Genomic DNA, 18,465 nt, shown 5'->3' with positions numbered 1-18,465 from the left:
GGTTTGCATTCCTTAATATATAAATGTATTAGTTCATGAAAAAACCGATTTTAGAACATAACCTACTCAAGTATGCGAACGGGTACGCATACTTAAATGGCCGGACTGAATTTGGTTTCGCCAGTATGTGAACGGGTACGCGTACTACCAAACTTAGTTGAATTCCGGAACTTAAACTTACGCCAGTAAGCGTACGGGTATGTATAATAAGTTTTCGTACTTTCATTAACCAACCAGTACGCGTACGGGTACGCATACCATGGTTCCTAGACTTGGACCTTACACAAATATGAATACACACACTATGTTTATATCCAATCATGGTTACATGTTGTAAAATCTCATTTCAATCATTGAAACATTATTAGAAGACGACAATAGATGTCTCACGCAACTATTAGCTCCAAAGCAATTTTCAAGTGATCGAATGATCAATACGAAACATTCCGAGTCTACCCAAATGATTGCATCACACAAATCATGTAAGATGTTACAAGGATATTTTCCCATGATCATCTTTTGACTTTCGTCAAGAATAAAATATGAACGTGGTTAAAGCGAAAGCTTACCAACACATGTTTCGATAAATAGATAAGCGAGATAATTTCGGCTCGAAATATCAAATGTGTATAGTTGAAGTCTACATAGCAATACGACTTTTGTCTCAAATAGGAGATTGAGTAGATATACTTTTGAGTGATTGATGAGTTCAAGTCTCCCCATACCTTTTGTTGATGAAGTTCCACAAGTTCCCTTGAGTAGTTTTTCGTCTTCATTCGATGAACGCCGTGAAGTATAAAGCTCAACTATACTTTCTATCCTAATCTGAGACTTAGCTATAAGTAGACTAGAAATCAAGACTTATAGTTTTGGCAACTAAACTTGACAAACAAGCTTGAGATAGTAACGCTTTCGAGTTCAACCGAGCAGTGCTCTAACACTTACAATGATAGATCGATAAAGCTTTTGATCCACATTTACTCCTTTCTCATATCGATGTAGTTTACTAGTAGTGGGCATAGGTGTCAGTTTTGGAGTTGACTTATCAAGACCGAACCTTGTCACAAGATCCTTAGCATATCTTTCTTGAGATAAGTAAATTCCATCCTTATGTTGTTGAATCTGTAATCCTAAAAAGAAACTTAATTCACCAACATTGCTCATTTCAAACTCCTTACCAAGAGAGACTTGAAAATCTTTTGCAAGTTTTTCAGAAGTTGATCCATAGATGATATCATCTATATAAACCTGAGAAGTGACAACATCTTTCCCACTCCACTTGGTAAACAAAGTCTTATCAGCTCCACCTCTCGAAAAACCTTTCCTTAGAAGAGAAGTAGTTAGTTTTTCGAACCAGGCACGAGGTGCTTGTTTTAACCCATATAATGCCTTTTTGAGCTTAAGGACATGATTTGGGAAGTCAGTATTTTCAAACCCCCTTGGTTGAGCAACATAGACCTCTTCCTTTAAAATTTCGTTGAGGAACGCGTAATTAATGTCCATTTGAAACAGCTTAACCTTAAGAAAACAAGCATGAGATAATAATAACAGAATGGAATCAAGGCGTGCCACAGGAGCAAAGGTTTCGTCAAAGTTGATTCCTTCAATCTATGAATATCCTTGAGCGACAAGTCTGGTTTTGTTTTTGACAATGGTGCCAAATTCATCAGACTTGTTCTTGAATATCTACTTGGTACCAACAATATTGATATTGGAGGGGCAAGGTACGATCTACCGTACATCTTGTCTTTGAAATTTATTTAACTCTTCATGCATTTCATTCACCCAAAGGGATCACTAAGAGCTTCATCAATATTTCCGATATCTACTTGTGAAAGATAACAGCCAAAATTGCAAATATTTTGAACTTGTCCTCTTGTCTTCGCTGCAAAATCTTTTTCTCCAATAATATTGTTAGTATCATGATTCCTTTGAACCCAGAGGTGTCTTGGAGGAACACGTTCTTGTTCAACAGAAATAACCTGATTGGTGCTCTTCTCCTCGTCGGTGGAAATATCAGGATCATCGACAGTTGGAACAACTTCAACTGATTCTGGGATTTCCTTGACTTTCTTAATCATCTCAGTTGGAGGCAATTCAGCAGGAGGGCTATCATGACGAAAATTGCTTAGATCATCAATGATGACATTTGCAGATTCCATCACAACTTGGGTTATGAGATTAAATACTCGAAAACCACGACTATCAGATGCATAGCATAGAAAGATACCTTCATCGCTTTTAAAGTCAAATTTCCCTTTCTGTTCTCGATCTTTCAGAATGTAGCACTTACTTCCAAACACTCTGAGATATTGTAAGTTGGGATTCCTACTGTACCACAACTCATAAGGAGTGTTCAGGGTTTTTGATCGTAGGTACACACGGTTGATCAAATAACAAGCTGTGAAAACAGCTTCTCCCCAAAACCTTAACGGTAAGTTTTTTTTATGGAGCATTACCCTGGCCATTTCCTGAATGTTCCTATTCTTCCTTTCTGCAACTCCATTAGCATGAGGAATAATGGATGGTGAGTATTGTTGAATAATTCCCCAGTTTGTCACAAAATTCAAACACCTTAGTGTCATTGAATTCAGTTCCACGGTCACTTTTAATTTTCTTTAGCTTGCGACCTTGTTCATTCTGGATTCTATTAACAATAATCTTGAATTCACCAGAGGTTTCATTTTTATGAGCTAAAAATGCCACCCAAGTGAATCTGGTGTAATCATCTACCATAACTAAAGCATACTTCTTCCCAACAACCGTAGGTTGTTGAATAGGACTGAAGAGATCCATATGAATTAAATTAAGTGGAGCTTTAGTGACAATATCTCGAGATGATTTATGTGGCACTTTTGTTTGTTTACCCTTTTGACAGGCACCACAGACACCATCAATCTTTGCATTGATTTTGGGAACGCTTCTAACAAGTTCTTTTTTAATGATCTTAGTTAGAAGACGATGATTGATGTGACCAAAACGCTCATGCCAAAGATGTGTAGAGTCCACCTTAATCAAATTGCAAAAATTAATAAACTGAATATCAAGAAGATAATAGTTAGTTTTACCAAGAGTTCCCTGAAAAATTACTTTTCCAGTTTTGTCTACAATGTCACATCCATTTGCATTGAAAAAAACTTTATGGCCTTTTGATAGACATATTTTTGTGTCTAATTTGTCCTCAATGTTTTGTATTTTTGGTACTCGATTTCGTACTTATTATGGTGTTTTATGTGTTTGTAGGTATTTTTGGGAAATAAATGGTGTGATTTCAAGTTGTTGTACTAGTAATAGGTTCGTTGAGACTTGTGAAAGCAAAAGATTTTAGATTTAATGAAATTTAAAAACAAACAAAACTTAATTCAATATTATTAGGAATAACCAAGACACTGATTCCACTATCACACATGAATAAATTATGGCAAATAATCCAAAACTCTAATTGTCTTTTAAGTCCCTTATTTCTTAGTTCACAAATAATCAGGCATATTCTCGAATATCAATTGTATTCCCTAAGCATAGATTATCAATTGACTAAACAAAGTATAACCTACCAGATTGAATCATAAATAATTAAGAAAATTATGCAAACAATTTAAAACTCTGCAAAAGCAGTGATTTAGTGAATTATAAATTATAAATTAGATAAAATAAAATAGTTACCAATTATTCATGCGTAAATAGCTTCCTCATTGCCTTGGTTGTGGGAGATTTAGCTCATTATTATGTTGGAAACATGCTCAAAAGTTGATTTCATTGCTCAAATGGTGTTTACAAATGATGAAAAGGGAGAAATAATTCAAAACCGGGTTTGTAACGCTTATAATTGTTGCAAACCAAAGAACGATACAGAGGATGTGTCACTGTTACTGTAGCTCTAAGACTGTCGCTGAGCAGTCGCAAATACTGTAGCAAAAATGACTGCTTCTGTGGGTCTATGTTCTTCGTGTTCTTCAATAGTAGCAGCAGGTTTCTCTGGTGATCGTGTTTCACCTCTGTGATGTTCCAAATCCTTCTCAAACTCTTTGTAACCCTTCTCTGCTACCCCAGGGTGATATTTATACTCAACAGGCGAAGAAAAATCTCCGTAATAACTCACAGTAATCTCTCTTTATTCGGCAGTGAAGGGTAATATTCACGGAATATTTTCTTTCCAAAAATCTTTTTCCTACACGTCTGTTGCCTCTGAAATTTCCTTATTTAACTTCTCCACGCTTCTTCAGAGACCAAGTGATATCCAAACACGAGCAGCACACGTAAAACTTGTTGTAATCACGTGAATATCTCTTACGATGTATGTATTGCTCTGTCTTCTTCTTGCGAGTTATCTTGTCAATTTCAACTGACGAAATCAACCATAACCTGCCTGTTAACCTTAATAGAGTCCCCCCCATCAATCTGAGCCATTGAGTCTCTCTACAGTGCCTTCCAATTTCGAACAAAATTTCTTCAGGTGAAAACCATGTTTTCCCGCCTTTTTCAGATTTCAAAGGATGAAGATGGGTGTCATGTACAAAATTGGGTGTTGAGCATGAATTTGGGCTACGCATAACCTTGAGTGCCCCTTAGCCAAATCTGGGGTCTGTATAACAAATGTCCTCCGGGGGTCCAAATAGCACTTTTTGAGCAACTTTTTCCACACAAGTGTATTTCTCCAAAAACACCTACACAGACATAAAAACACCATAATAAGTACAAAATCAATCACTAGCAATAGAGACACTGAGGACAATTCAGACACAAAAATGTGTCTATAAAATACCCCCAAACTTATTATTTGCTAGTCCTCGAGCAAATCTAATATAAAATGACTACACTTAGCATGTGCAGCAAGCCGTTAAACCTCTAGGTGGCCTTGCAGCGGAGTGTTGTCTCCGGAGGGTTTACCAGAGGTGTACCCACAAAACCTTTACTCCAAACCGTAGCTATCTACGCAGAACCTTGTAAGGCACTAAAGAATATACTTGGTTGGCATACAATCATTGACTATAGGAGGAAGTACCCTGATGCGAAATTCCAATTGATGTACACGAGTTTGCACTCAGCATAATTCATATATAAGTGACAGAGCTCTACTCAGATAGTTTCTAGACATCATAACCGGAGTCAACCAATCACATGGAAAGATTAAGAAGATGGATAAAGAGAAAAAATAGATGGTTCAAAGTGAACAGTGTTTCCCATATCTGTCTGAAGGCCTCTGCCAAGATGAACCTATCCTAATGGACTGAGATATCGGCCTGACTAATATCAACACAACTGGCATATACAATGGGACCAGTGGTCGATAAACCTAACTCTAGGTCAACACAACTGGTATATACACGGGCACCAGTGGTCGACTTTATTTGAATTTATTGCGGTTGGTCTGATGGTATGGTCTCAAATATTTTTCTTTTTATTGGTATCTCAATCACCCTATTTCACCCTAGCAATGGTAACAACTTGAGTCGTGTGCCCCACCAAATCACTTAAGAAATAAAAATAGAAGGGATTAGGATTCAACGAGTTATGGCGAAACTACCATGTTTTTTTTTAATTCTAACACCTGAGCTCTGTGCTTTTATGAATAGACTCTTTAGGTGTTTCCATTTAATCAGATTGGTTCCTCAACTCCTACAACCAAGATGTTCCCATCCACTTAGATTGGTTAGTGCCAACCTTAATAAGAATAAATTTCTAGGCTCTGGAGTTTATTTATTGCAACTAAAAGCTAGCAAAAAGTTTCTTCCCCACCCCCAAACTTAAATCTAACATTGTCCTCAATGTTTCTAATAAAAGAGCAATACCAAAAAGCAAAGTAACATGAGGAATCAGTAAAGAGAGAAGTCGGAAAGATAGTACCTGGGTGAAGAGAGAAATCAAAAACTAATATACAACATACAATCGCCTCGATGGTCAATCAAGGGTAAACAGGGTCCTCCAGAGGGACCTCCTCAACATCACCTGTAGGAAAGGGCTATAAAAAGGGTTTCAATCTCTAACCATTAACCTTCGAAGAACTACTACCATCTGGTGTCTCGATCTCAACAGCTCCATGAGGAAAGACAGTGCGAACAATAAAAGGACCCGTCCACCGAGAACGTAACTTCCCAAGGAAAAGATGCAAGCGGATATCATACAGAAGAACTTTTTGACCTAGATAAAATGACTTCCTTAAAATATTTCTATCATGCACATGTTTCATTTTGTTCTTATACTCCTTCGCACTATCGTAAGCATCTATACGAATCTCTTCCAACTCATTGAGCTGGAGTTTCCTATGGGCTCTTGCCTTGTCTAGTGAAAAATTTAGATGCTTAACAGCCCAATATGCTCTATGTTCTAACTCAACAGGTAAGTGACATGCCTTGCCATACACAAGTCGATAAGGTGACATTCCAATGGGGGTCTTAAACGCAGTACGGTAAGCCCATAAAGCATCAGTAAGCCTAGACGACCAGTCTTTTTGATTAGGATTAACTGTTTTCTCTAATATACGCTTTATCTCCCTATTGGAAACCTCTACCTGACCACTAGTCTGTGGATGATATGGGGTAGCTACCTTATGTGTAATACCATATTTCTTCATCAAAAGCCTAAAAGGTCCATTACAAAAGTGCATCCCTCCATCACTAATTATAGCTCGCGGTGTAACAAAACGTATAATTATATTATCTTTCAAGAATTCAATCACAACCCTATGGTCATTAGTCTTACACGCAACCGCCTCAATCCACTTAGAGACATAGTCTACAGCGACAAGGATGTATAAGTTACCAAAAGAATTAGGAAACGGACCCATAAAGTCAATACCCCACACATCAAAGACCTCAACAACTAAAATAGGGTTCAAGGGCCTCATGTTACTACGGGAAATGGTTCCTAATTTCTGGCAACGTTCACAAGTAACACGGTAACTGTGGGAGTCTTTAAACAACGAAGGCCAATAGAATCCACACTACAATATTTTAGCAGCAGTCTTCTTAGCACTAAAGTGACCCCCACAAGCATGATCATGACAAAAGGAAATAATACTGGACTGGTCATTCTTAGGTATACATCTCCTAATAATCTGGTCTGGACAATACTTAAACAAATAAGGATCATCCCAAAAGAAGTGCTTCACCTCGGCTAAAAACCTAGAACGATCTTGTTTACCCCAATGTTGGGGCATTCGACCAGTAACAAGATAATTCACTATATTCGCATACCAAGGTGCCTGGGTAACAAAGAATAGTTGTTCATCAGGAAAACTATCCCTAACAGGAGGAGAATCATTAAGGGTATCCACAACAAGCCTATACAAGTGGTCTGCTACTACATTTTATGCACCTTTTTTATCTCTAATGTCTAAGGAAAATTCCTGCAACAATAGGGTCCATCTAATCAATCTAGGTTTAGTATCGTTCTTGGAAAGAAGATACTTCAAAGCAGCATGATCAGTAAAGATTATGACCTTAGAACCTAAGAGGTAGGATCTAAACTTGTCTAAGGCAAACACAATAGCTAATAGTTCCTTCTCTGTAGTGGTATAGTTCAACTGGGCATCATTCAGAGTTTTGCTAGCATAGTAAATCACATGAAGTAACTTATTTTCTCGCTGACCTAGCACAACACCAATAGCATAATCTGAAGCATCACGCATGATCTCAAAGGGTAGGTTCCAGTTGGGCGCCTGGACTATGGGGGCGGTAGTGAGTAAATTCTTAAGCTTCTCAAAAGCCTCTACACAAGCATCATCAAAGACAAACTTGACGTCTTTTGCAAGCAAATTGCAAAGAGGTCTAGAAATTAAGCTAAAATCCTTAATGAATCGACGATAAAAACATGCATGTCCTAAGAATGACCTAATATCTCTTACGGTTTTTGGGACCTGTAAAGTTTTAATAAGGTCAAGTTTGGCTCTATCTACCTCTATACCCTTCGAAGATACGATATGCCCTAGAACAATTCCTGAACGAACCATGAAGTGACATTTCTCCCAATTAAGCACTAAATTCTTTTCCTTACACCTAGTCAAAACTAATGACAAATGATGCAAGCTCTCATCGAAAGACGAACCAAACACTGAAAAATCATCCATAAAGACCTCTAAGAACCGTTCTACCATATCAGAAAATATGCTCATCATACAACGCTGAAAGGTCGCAGGAGAATTACATAGCCCGAAAGGCATGCGTCTATACGCAAAGGGACAGGTAAAAGTGGTTTTCTCTTGGTCTTTTGGGCAATAACTACCTGATTATAACCGCAGTATCCATCTAAAAAGCAATAATGGCTACGTCCAGCTAATCTCTCTAGCATTTGGTCGATGAAGGGAAGGGGAAAGTGGTCCTTCCTAGTGACCTTGTTCAATTTACTATAGTCAATACAGACACGCCAACCCGTGGTTACCCGGGTTCACTAGTGGAAAACAAAAGTTCCGCGACCGCCAGGACAAGTCATATAAACGAGTTAAACGACGTGTTCTAACGGTCTCTGATAAGGTCGTTGATAAAGCGTAGTTTTTTTATAGGACCCTTAGCCGTGGATCTCACAATAACGACTGGTTTTAAGGGTAACGAGGTACAGACCTGAGTCGTGGGTCATAGATTTGAATTATAATATAAAAAAAATATAGATTCAGATTTGCTGAAATGGCTGAATCTGAAAAAGCTTGGCTGCATTAAAGTCGAGTCAAACTGAACTCAAATTGAAGTCAAGTCAAATGGAACTCAAATAAAGTCAAGTCAACGTCAAGTCAGATTAAAGTCAAAGTGTGACTCAAAATTATCTCAGATGGAGCTCAAATTCAAGTTACAATCTGGACCAAAATTATTCAAGTTCAAAGTATGAAAACTTGGACACTAAGTTCATTATTGAACATCAAATTCTTTTACATAACTTCACCTTACAAAATAGAGGGACCAGTTCATATATCCCCCAAAAAATAAGTAAGCACGCCACCAACACCTTCAGTATCCTAAGCAATTAGCCAATTTTCCAACATTTTTGGTACTTCCAAAATGTAGTTCATAACTCTATCGTAACTACTGCATGAACAAATTTGAACAAAATAAAAGCACAGACCTGCAATTTTGTCATAATTAAAATTCTTTGATCAAATTGGTGAATCTTGCATCACCAGGAGACGAGTAAACACCTCCTTCCTAAGGCTGCTTTAGCTGTTTGGTACTCCTTTAGCTTAAAAATACAGTGCTGTGAACAGAAATAGAATGTCACAATGACATCAAAAACTAAGCGTAACATTATCAAGAAAAGTTGTATCGAAATACATTTTCCAAAAAACATTTACATAATGAAGTTCAGAATTTAAGTATGAACACTAAAGTAACCATTGCAAGACAAACACACAATGAAACTCATGTAAGTAATTATCAATCGGAAAAATGCCAACACTTGGGTACCTCTAAGGACTAAAGATTCGCATTCTAACAGAATTATGAACTCACAAATCTTTAATATAATAAAATATGCTTCATAGAATACACCAAACTTGTGCCATTCAAAGCACCAGGTGGGTTGAATAAGTCTACATTGACTAACAAGATGATCAAGTCTAAGTAAGTACAAATAAAGCTCTAGCTGGGTAAAGATGAACACTTGTAGCACATGTTTTCTTTTTCACGTTCATAAAGGTGTCAGTAGAAAGTTGTGGAACCAGATGATCAAGGAAATATCAGGTGGAACCAGATGATCAAGGAAATATCAGGTGGTACAAGAGCTAAATTTCTATGAAGTAACGCAGACTATACAGTACAATTCCACATGTGCATTCAGTTCAACGAATCAAAACTTTCAATTAATACCAAAATGTTCCTCTTGGGGAAAATGGCACATAAACCAGTTACGAAGTTCACAAGCTTAAAAACAATCAGAACTTTCTAAATACTTTGGAATGATGATCAAGCAACTAAGATGATGATCAGAATATTCCTACACATTTTATTTAAATATTTTTATCACTGAAGTATATTCCTACTCATTTCCTTGGTTAAACTACAAAGGACTTTGGACATAACCCATACACTATTGTAAACATTCATTAGACCGGTCAGGAGAAGATCATTTTCCTAAGTCTCTGGTATTTATAATTTCCTTTGGCTTTACTTGGAGAAATGGGCATGAAAAGAGTTTTTTGTTAACTTCAAGTATACAGCTAAGGAAAGCAGCAGACTCAATATGCCGGAGAACATTTGCAAACATGGACGAGCTAACGTCAAATACACTAATTTTTTTTATTTTTTTTAAATCCACTTACACCAATGAGAAATTGCAACCACATAGGGCCCTTGATCCGTCTTTGAACCAGTGGCATCACTGCATGAAAGATAAAGACATAAGAACACCCTTACGAGTACCGGATATTATCGTCAACAAGAACATGGAGAATATATATGCAGGTGTCGCTATTTTAAGCCTTCAATTAACTACAAATCAAGATAAGCAAAAGCGGACCAATCAATACAGGCATTAAATGAGATTCTCATTTTACCACTTGATCAAACAGATTGTAGGCATAAGCTCAAATACATGCACCAGTTGATTCTCAAACTACTCAGGTTACCAGTTGTGAAACTTACACAGTTTTCAGAATTGAGAGTTGTGACAGCATAGAAGGAATAAGAGACATGTTATTTGGCCAGAGCTTCAAAATGGGAACTCGACATGGTAGTCTTCGCCATACAATTGCTGCTAATTAATAATACGATATACCCTCCGATATTAGACATGCCGTTCTCCTAAACTGCACATCTCTGTGCATAATAAAAAACAAATTGACCAACATCAGCTTAGTAACCATGCACCAACTTGAAAATAAATTTCCTCAAACGAACATAAATAACACTTCAGCCGTATTTAGATATAACGATCGGTCAAAAATGCTTCTTAGATATCCATTAATTTTTGAACCATTTCAAATCCAATGTCTCATAAGAGAATCTACGTTTTAGGTCATGTATAAGAAAACATAAGAAATTCAATCTGTCTTTACACAAATGGAATGAACTTACACATGATTCTACATTCGCATAAAACAAAATAACAAAAACAAATGAGTGACACATTTGAGGGTTAGTTCTAGTGCAGGTCCTTGTAAACCAATGCAATCAGGTTATACCTACAGAATTTTAAGTAGTTAAAGCACTTCCAAATAAGAATTCGCACTGGTACAATTACACAAATTGTAATCAACAATTTATGCTAACGATAAATAATTGGAAAATTCAGTAAAAATTCATGGTATGAGAATCCAGGTGTATATTAAAAAAACTTTAAACATCTAAAATTCTGAATATACCTTGAGGCTTGAACAGCTTTCCCCCAAGGCGTGCAAACTTCCCTGGAAGCTTGAGGTACTTCACCATTTCAGTGATTTCCAATAACAAGAATGTAGCATAACTCCTAAACAACAGCAACACGCCAACACCTAGAGTTCCTATAGACAAAAAAAAATGCAACAATCTGGGATGAGCCCTGTATCCAGGGATGGATCAAATGCAACTACAGAAGAAGTTTCACACAACAATTTCGTCATGAAGCCAAAAGCTTGCTTTAGCAAAACACCATATTCTAATGTTTGAGTTACTCCTGTCCTGTCCAGTGGACTCTAAGCAAAGCCATATCAATGGTCGGTAATCCTCTTTCTGAATATAGCAAACCCCAAGTGTTAGTCAGTCGATAGTTAGGCTCCTTATGCTGTTAGCGAGCTACTGTTAAAAACAGGTAACAAAAGAATATATTTTAAAACTGAGCACTAACTATTCATTTTCCAGAGACTACTGGATCGACCTCGATTCAACCTTAAGATAACTGTCAAACCTAAGACAACGGGATCTACAAAAATACCAAAGGAACACCCCAAAAAGAAGCTATTTAACATAAAAAGTACTATAACCCAAAATAAGCAATACACATCAATCTAATTAGTAGTTATTAATATTCTGAATATACATTAAAAAAAACTTTATGCATCTAAAATTCAATATGATTAGTAGTTATCAGATCACAAAATTACTCGTATAGTCCGCAATTCACGAATTCTGTACATTGAGTCTGTAAATCTTCTGGTGGGGAACTAAAATTCAGGTTAAAATTATGAACCAAGCAGGAAAACCCCCACATAAATTAGCTAAATAATGACTCAAGATAGCAATTATTACTTCATAAAATTCTCCAATTCATCTTCTTACCCTCTTTCAAACAACCTCGTTAAGAATCCAGACTCCATCTGAAACATAAACATAAATAGTTCATCAATATGGAATTAACCAAATCTGAGAGAAACTCATAGAGTAGATTTGTCTAACAGGTTACAAGCGATTTTGAATAGAGATATGGAATGTCAGAAAACTAACTTGAAATGGAATCCAATTGTCAGCAGAGAAAAGCATATTCAGTCAAATCTAAGAGAAACTCTTAGAGTAGTTTAGTTTCAGCTGCAGATGGATACCCAAACATCCGAATCCTTCAAACAAACCAAAACCCACGCCTAATTCCAACAAAATAAACACCCAGTTAACAAATCAATTTCTTTTCTTCGATCATTTCTGAGAAACTAATAGGATCCATTAGGAAATTTTAGAAACAAAGACGGGAACCGGCACTAAAGCTTCAAAAGATTCAAATCACATAAAACGTATTTAAAGTACATAGATGAACATATCAAACTTACTTACCAGATTATTGGATTTGTACAGTTACAATCCCTCCATTAGATCGGGAATTCCAAACTCATACTTTCAGATTCGGAAACCCAAGAACACCATAAAACAAACAGCTTTAGCAGTAATCATTCATGAGATGATTATTTAATTAGATCTAGGTAGAGATTTTGATAAACCCCCAAAAATTGAAAAAAAACAAACATGGATTGAATCTGTTCCCAGCAGATTTGAGATCTACGATTAGACTAGTGAGTTGAGGGATTTCAGAAGAAAAATCAAGAGAAGGGTTTATTCACTTTGTTGAAATAACATCTTGGGTTCTGATATCTCCATTTCCATGAGATTTTAGGTTAGAGATGAAGACTGGGAGCAGAAGAAGAAAGAGAAAGGGAGATTACAAATGGGAGAGAGAAAGACGTATTTATATGCTCTATCGAATAATAAAAAACTATCACAGATAATCAATGGTCGCGGGATCCGCAGCAGATCTAGGACAAAATAGTAATTATTCGGCGACCGCTAATAATACTCTCGGATTTTTTTCCGTGTTTTTATCACATCAGAGACCGCTATGTTTGTTCAACGGTCCAACTACCGTCTTTGAGGGTCTCTGATGTGGGTCCTAGGAACCTCATTTTCCACTAGTGGTTGGGATTAACTCATTGTTATCATTCTGGACTACAGTAATACCGGATTTTTTGGGAACAACCTGAACGGGGATGACCCACTTACTGTCTGAAATGGGGTAGATAATGCATGCATCTAACAGCTTAAGAACCTCGGTTCGAACTACTTCTTTCATATTAGGGTTCAGTCGACGTTGCATTTCCCTATAAGGTTTGGTGTCACTCTCTAAATAGATCTGATGCATACAATCAGTAGGACTTATACCCTTAATGTTTGTTATGGTCCACCCTAAAGCTTCCTTGTTATTCTGAAGAACGGTCACTAGCCTACTTTCCTGATCACTATCCAAGTCGGATGCTATAATCATAGGTAAAGTTTCAGATGGGCCTAAAAAACACATACTTCAGGGAATCTGGTAATGGTTTAAGGTCCAACTTAGGAGGCTTTTCTAACGAAGGAACTAGGGTAGACTCAGCAACGGGTAGAGGTTCGAACTTAGGTTTCTATCCATTACTAGTGTCTATCAAAGGGGTTGAATCTAACAAAGCATTCACCTCATTAATCACATCGTCATCATCAAAATCAATCCCAAAGTGGGCTAGGCATTTCTCTAATGGATCTTCTAACAAAGTGTTCGGTAATGACTCCTCGACTAATGTTCCTATCATGTTCACCTCTTCTACGCTCGAGTTATCTAGTTCAGAGGGTAGCTTACTAATATTAAAAATGTTCAGCTCAATAGTCATATTACCAAAAGACAAATTCATAATACCATTTCGACAGTTAATGATCGCTTTTGATGTAGCTAAAAACGGGCGACCTAAAATCACTGGTATTTGGTTCTATGGGTCAGGGACAGGTTGGGTATCTAGGATAACAAAATCACTGGATAAATAAACTTGTCGACCTCAATAAGAACGTCCTCGATCACACCACGAGGAATTTTAACAGACCTATCAGCTAACTGAAGTGTCATCTGGGTAGGTTTCATCTCACCAAGTCCTAGCTTAAGGTACACATGGTATGGCAGTAAGTTCACACTGGCTCCTAAGTCAATCAAAGCTTTCTCGACACGGTATTTACCTATTGTGCAAGAAATAGTAGGGGACCCTGGGTCTTTATACTTAGGAATAGTGGTATTCTGAATAATAGAACTTACATGACTAGCTAGGAAGGCTTTCTTCTGGACACTAAGTTTTCGCTTTCGCGTACACATATCCTTAAGAAACTTGGCATAAGCGGGAATCTGCTTAATCGCATCTAACAATGGGAGGTTGATAGTAACCTGCTTAAAAACCTCCAATATATCATTAAATTTGGACTCCCTCTTAGTTGGAACTAGCAGCTGGGGGAACGGGGCTCTGGGAACAAAGCCGGGCTCAGCAGGACCCTCACTGGTCTCTTTGGAGACTCTATCAGTCTCCTCATTTTCTGGCTCATAAGGGTGAACTACAACATTTTCACTATCAGGCATGGCAACCTTATTGTCAACTTTCTTTCCACTCCTAAGGGTTGTTATGGAATTCACATGATTGTACAATTTATCTCCTTTATGGTAAGGATCAGTTTGACTAGGGAACCTTTCATCTTCTCTTTCACTAAAAAACTAAGCTATTTGGCCGACTTGAAGTTCTAAGTTAGCAAGAGACTGGGAATTATTCTTAAAATTCTGCCTGGTTTTTTCTTGAAAACCATAGTGGTTCTTTGATAACATCTCATGGTTCTTTGTTCACATAGTAAGGGTTTCTTCTAAGGTGGAGATCTTTTTCTCATTCTGAAACTGGGGTTGACCTGAAGAGTTCTTAGCATAACCAAAACCTGGGGGAGGCTGAGAATTACTAGACTGTCCTTGAGTCTGACCCTTAGACTAAGAAAAATTAGGATGGTTTCTCCAACCAGGGTTGTAAGTCTGTGAGTATGGGTCAAACTTCTGACGGTTCTCAAACCTAGCATTGTTATAGATAGCATGGGATTGCTCTTCACTAACCTGACCTTCCAAAACGAGTTATTGGGTTCTACTCCACAACTAGACACTTGAGAGGCTCTAAAACTATCGTCGGGTTCAACAAGAGACCTATGTTTAGGATGATTCAATTCCAAAGCTTATAACCTTCTAGACAAAGCAGCAAACTTAGTATCAGACCCGAAGCTTGTATCTACCACATTGGTGCTACTTCTATTGACCAAGAGTCTTTTGGGGGGTTCAACACAAGACTCCCACTGTTGGGATTTTTCAGCGACAGCTCCTAAGAAGGTAAAAGCATCATCAACACTTTTACTAGTGAACTCACCAGCGCACATAGACTCAACCATGGCTTTGGTTGAATAGTCTAAACTATCATAAATAATCTCTACGAGTTTCATCTTATAAAATCCATGGTGAGGACACTGGGATAGGAGATCATTGAATCTCTCTAAAAACCTATAAAAAGACTCTCCCTCTTGTTGCACACTAGCACTAATTTTCTGCCTAACAGATGCAGTTTTATGCTTAGGGTAGAATTTCATATAGAAAGCAGTAATAAGTTCCTGCCATGTTTCAATGGATTCAGAAGGTAGGTTGTTCAGCCAGGTCTTGCTTTATCTCTCAAGGAAAAGGGAAACATTTTAAGTTTCAAGACTTCATCAGTAAGGTCTTTTATTCTAATTGTCCCACAAATTTCCTCAAAGTCCCTAATATGAAAATAAGGGTTCTCATCATCTTTCCCTAAGAATATAGGGATCATCTGAAGAGTACTAGGTTTTATCTCGAAATTAGCCGTAGTAGCTGGCAATTTAATGCACGAAGCTCGGGGGGACCTAGTTGGGGACATGTAATCTTTAAAAGTTGCCATTGCTGGCACAGCTGAAGTACTAGGGGTATTTTCCTCACGAAGAGACAGATTCTCAAAACTGAAGTTTCCAAAAACAGGGCTCTCAAAAGAAGAGTCTTCGAGATCCCCGCTTCCACAAGAATAACTACTAGGTTTTTCACTAATCAATCGACCTAGAGTGTTTCTTTTCCAAGCCCGCTCTTTAATAACCTTGGGCATACACTAGAAAAACAAAAAAAAAATCCTAAAAGGAAGGGAAGTTCTATGCAAACACAAACAAGGATGAATCCACCACAACAAACCTACTGATTTCTAGCAAAAAAAAAGCATGATGGCTCCACTTAGATTGTTTTTAGACCAACTTTTAATCCTTCGAAAGGGAATTCGTTACAATTTAAGAAAACCCCTCTGGAATCAATCCGAGTTTAAGTAAGTTGAATCGAGACGAGGGAAGCTCAATGGAGCTTTGATACCCAAGGTCTCACCGGCGTTACAAGGTGGCGTATTCAACTCACAGAAACCATCATGAACTTTGAAGCATGCTTAAAAGAGTAACCAATATTTTTCGAATGACTTTCCTATTAAGCTCGTTACCCTATAGGTCTCGTTCTAGTCAAATTTTAGGCTTAGGTTCGTGTTTGGTTTCGTTTTCCTAAGGTGGGAAAGAAGGGAACGGTGATGAAATCTGAACCCTTATCTTGTATGGCCAGTCCTTGTCCTTTACTAGGAAATTAAAGCAGCCGTTTTCAAATCCTCAGCATATATGCAAACGAAGGAATACAGTAACTCGCTGACAGGGGATTCGCGAGTGTTTCAACAAACTTACCTCCCGTACCAGAAGGGGGATGAACCGCTGAAGTCGACTCGGTCCACGACTCTTATGTCATGTACGAACCCGAGGGGTCGAGGCGATATCGTAATCGTCGTCCTTCTCTGCAAACAGCTTATATTTAAACCACCCTTCTGTAGGTTTTTTTTTTAAAATAAAGTCCCAAAGTCCACAGTCCAAGTCCAAGTCCAAAAATAAAGTGCAAAAGAAAAAGATAATCTAAAAAAAAAAATTCTAAATTTTTTTTGTCTCTCTATCTCTTTTTTTTTAGTTAATTTTTATTTTTCTTTTCTTTCGCTCCCTTCGCTTTGCTTTTACTCCAAATCTTTAGGTTTTCACCAAAAACTTTGGCAAATTTTTCTTTCGCTCCAAACTCCAAAATCTGTAAGGAAAAGACAAAAACCCAAAAACGTAAAGAAGAACAAACAAAATAAAAATGAAAAAACAAATAAAAAACTAAAAACTCTAGCCTAAACACAAGTCCGCGTCGGCGGCGCCAAAAATTGGTGTGATTTCAAGTTGTTGTAGTAGTAATAGGTTCGTTGAGACTTGTGAAAGCAAAAGATTTTAGATTTAATGAAATTTAAAAACAGACAAACCTTAATTCAAGATTATTAGGAATAACCAAGACACTGATTCCACTATCACACATGAATAAATTATGGCAAATAATCCAAAACTCTAATTATCTTTTAAGTCCCTTATTTCTTAATTCACAAATAATCAGGCAGATTCTCAAATATCAATTGTATTCCCTAAGCATAGATTATCAATTGACTAAACAAAGTATAACCTATCAGATTGAATCACAACTAAGTAAGAAAATTATGCAAACAATTTAAAACTCTGCAAAAGCTGTGATTGAGTGAATTATAAATTATAAATTAGAGAAAATAAAATAGTTACCAAGTATTCATGCGTAAATAGCTTCCTCATTGCCTTGGTTGTGGGAGATTTAGCTCATTATCATGTTGGAAACACGCTCAAAAGTTGATTTCATTGCTCAAATGGTGTTTACAAATGATGAAAAGGGAGAAATAATTCAAAACCGGGTTTGTAACGCTTATAATTGTTGCAAACCAAAGAACGATACAGAGGATGTGTCACTGTTACTGTAGCTCTAAGACTGTCGCTGAGCAGTCGCAAATACTGTAGCAAAAACGATTGCTTCTGTGGGTCTATGTTCTTCGTGTTCTTCAATGGCAGCAGCAGCAGGTTTCTCTGGTGATCGTGTTTCACCTCTGTGATGTTCCAGTCCTTCCCAAACTCTTCGTAACCCTTCTCTGCTATCCCAGGGTGATATTTATACTCAACAGGCGAAGAAAAATCTCTGTAATAACTCACATTAATCTCTCTTTATTCGGCAGTGAAGGGTAATATTCTCGGAATATTTGCTTTCCAAAAATCCTTCTCCTACACGTCTGCTGCCTCTGAAATTTCCTTATTTGACATCTCCACGCTTCTTCAGAGACCAAGTGATATCCAAACACGAGCAGCACACGTAAAACTTGTTGTAATCACGTGAATATCTCTTACGGTGTACGTA

The 18,465-nt window shown here is 37.3% G+C and overlaps 1 long non-coding RNA gene across 2 annotated transcripts; it reads right to left on the bottom strand.

The window, feature by feature from the left end:
• Nucleotides 1-8,722: 8,722 nt before the first annotated feature.
• Nucleotides 8,723-13,038, bottom strand: LOC113288217. Of its 2 annotated transcripts, none has more exons than XR_003330528.1 (7): nucleotides 12,663-13,038; nucleotides 12,342-12,475; nucleotides 12,147-12,214; nucleotides 11,285-11,422; nucleotides 10,566-10,739; nucleotides 10,244-10,302; nucleotides 8,723-9,180 (listed from the first exon to the last, which is right to left on the bottom strand). It is a non-coding gene; the product is annotated as an uncharacterized LOC113288217 (long non-coding RNA). The 2 variants fall into 2 exon arrangements; XR_003330527.1 differs by having other exon boundaries at nucleotides 12,177-12,214.
• Between the last annotated feature and the right edge of the window lie 5,427 nt (nucleotides 13,039-18,465).

This window comes from Papaver somniferum, chromosome 6 (genome assembly GCF_003573695.1).
Source record: "Papaver somniferum cultivar HN1 chromosome 6, ASM357369v1, whole genome shotgun sequence".
NCBI classification, from domain to species: domain Eukaryota; kingdom Viridiplantae; phylum Streptophyta; class Magnoliopsida; order Ranunculales; family Papaveraceae; genus Papaver; species Papaver somniferum.
Note: the sequence above shows the minus strand (reverse complement) of the source record. Positions and strands in the feature narration are given on the sequence as shown.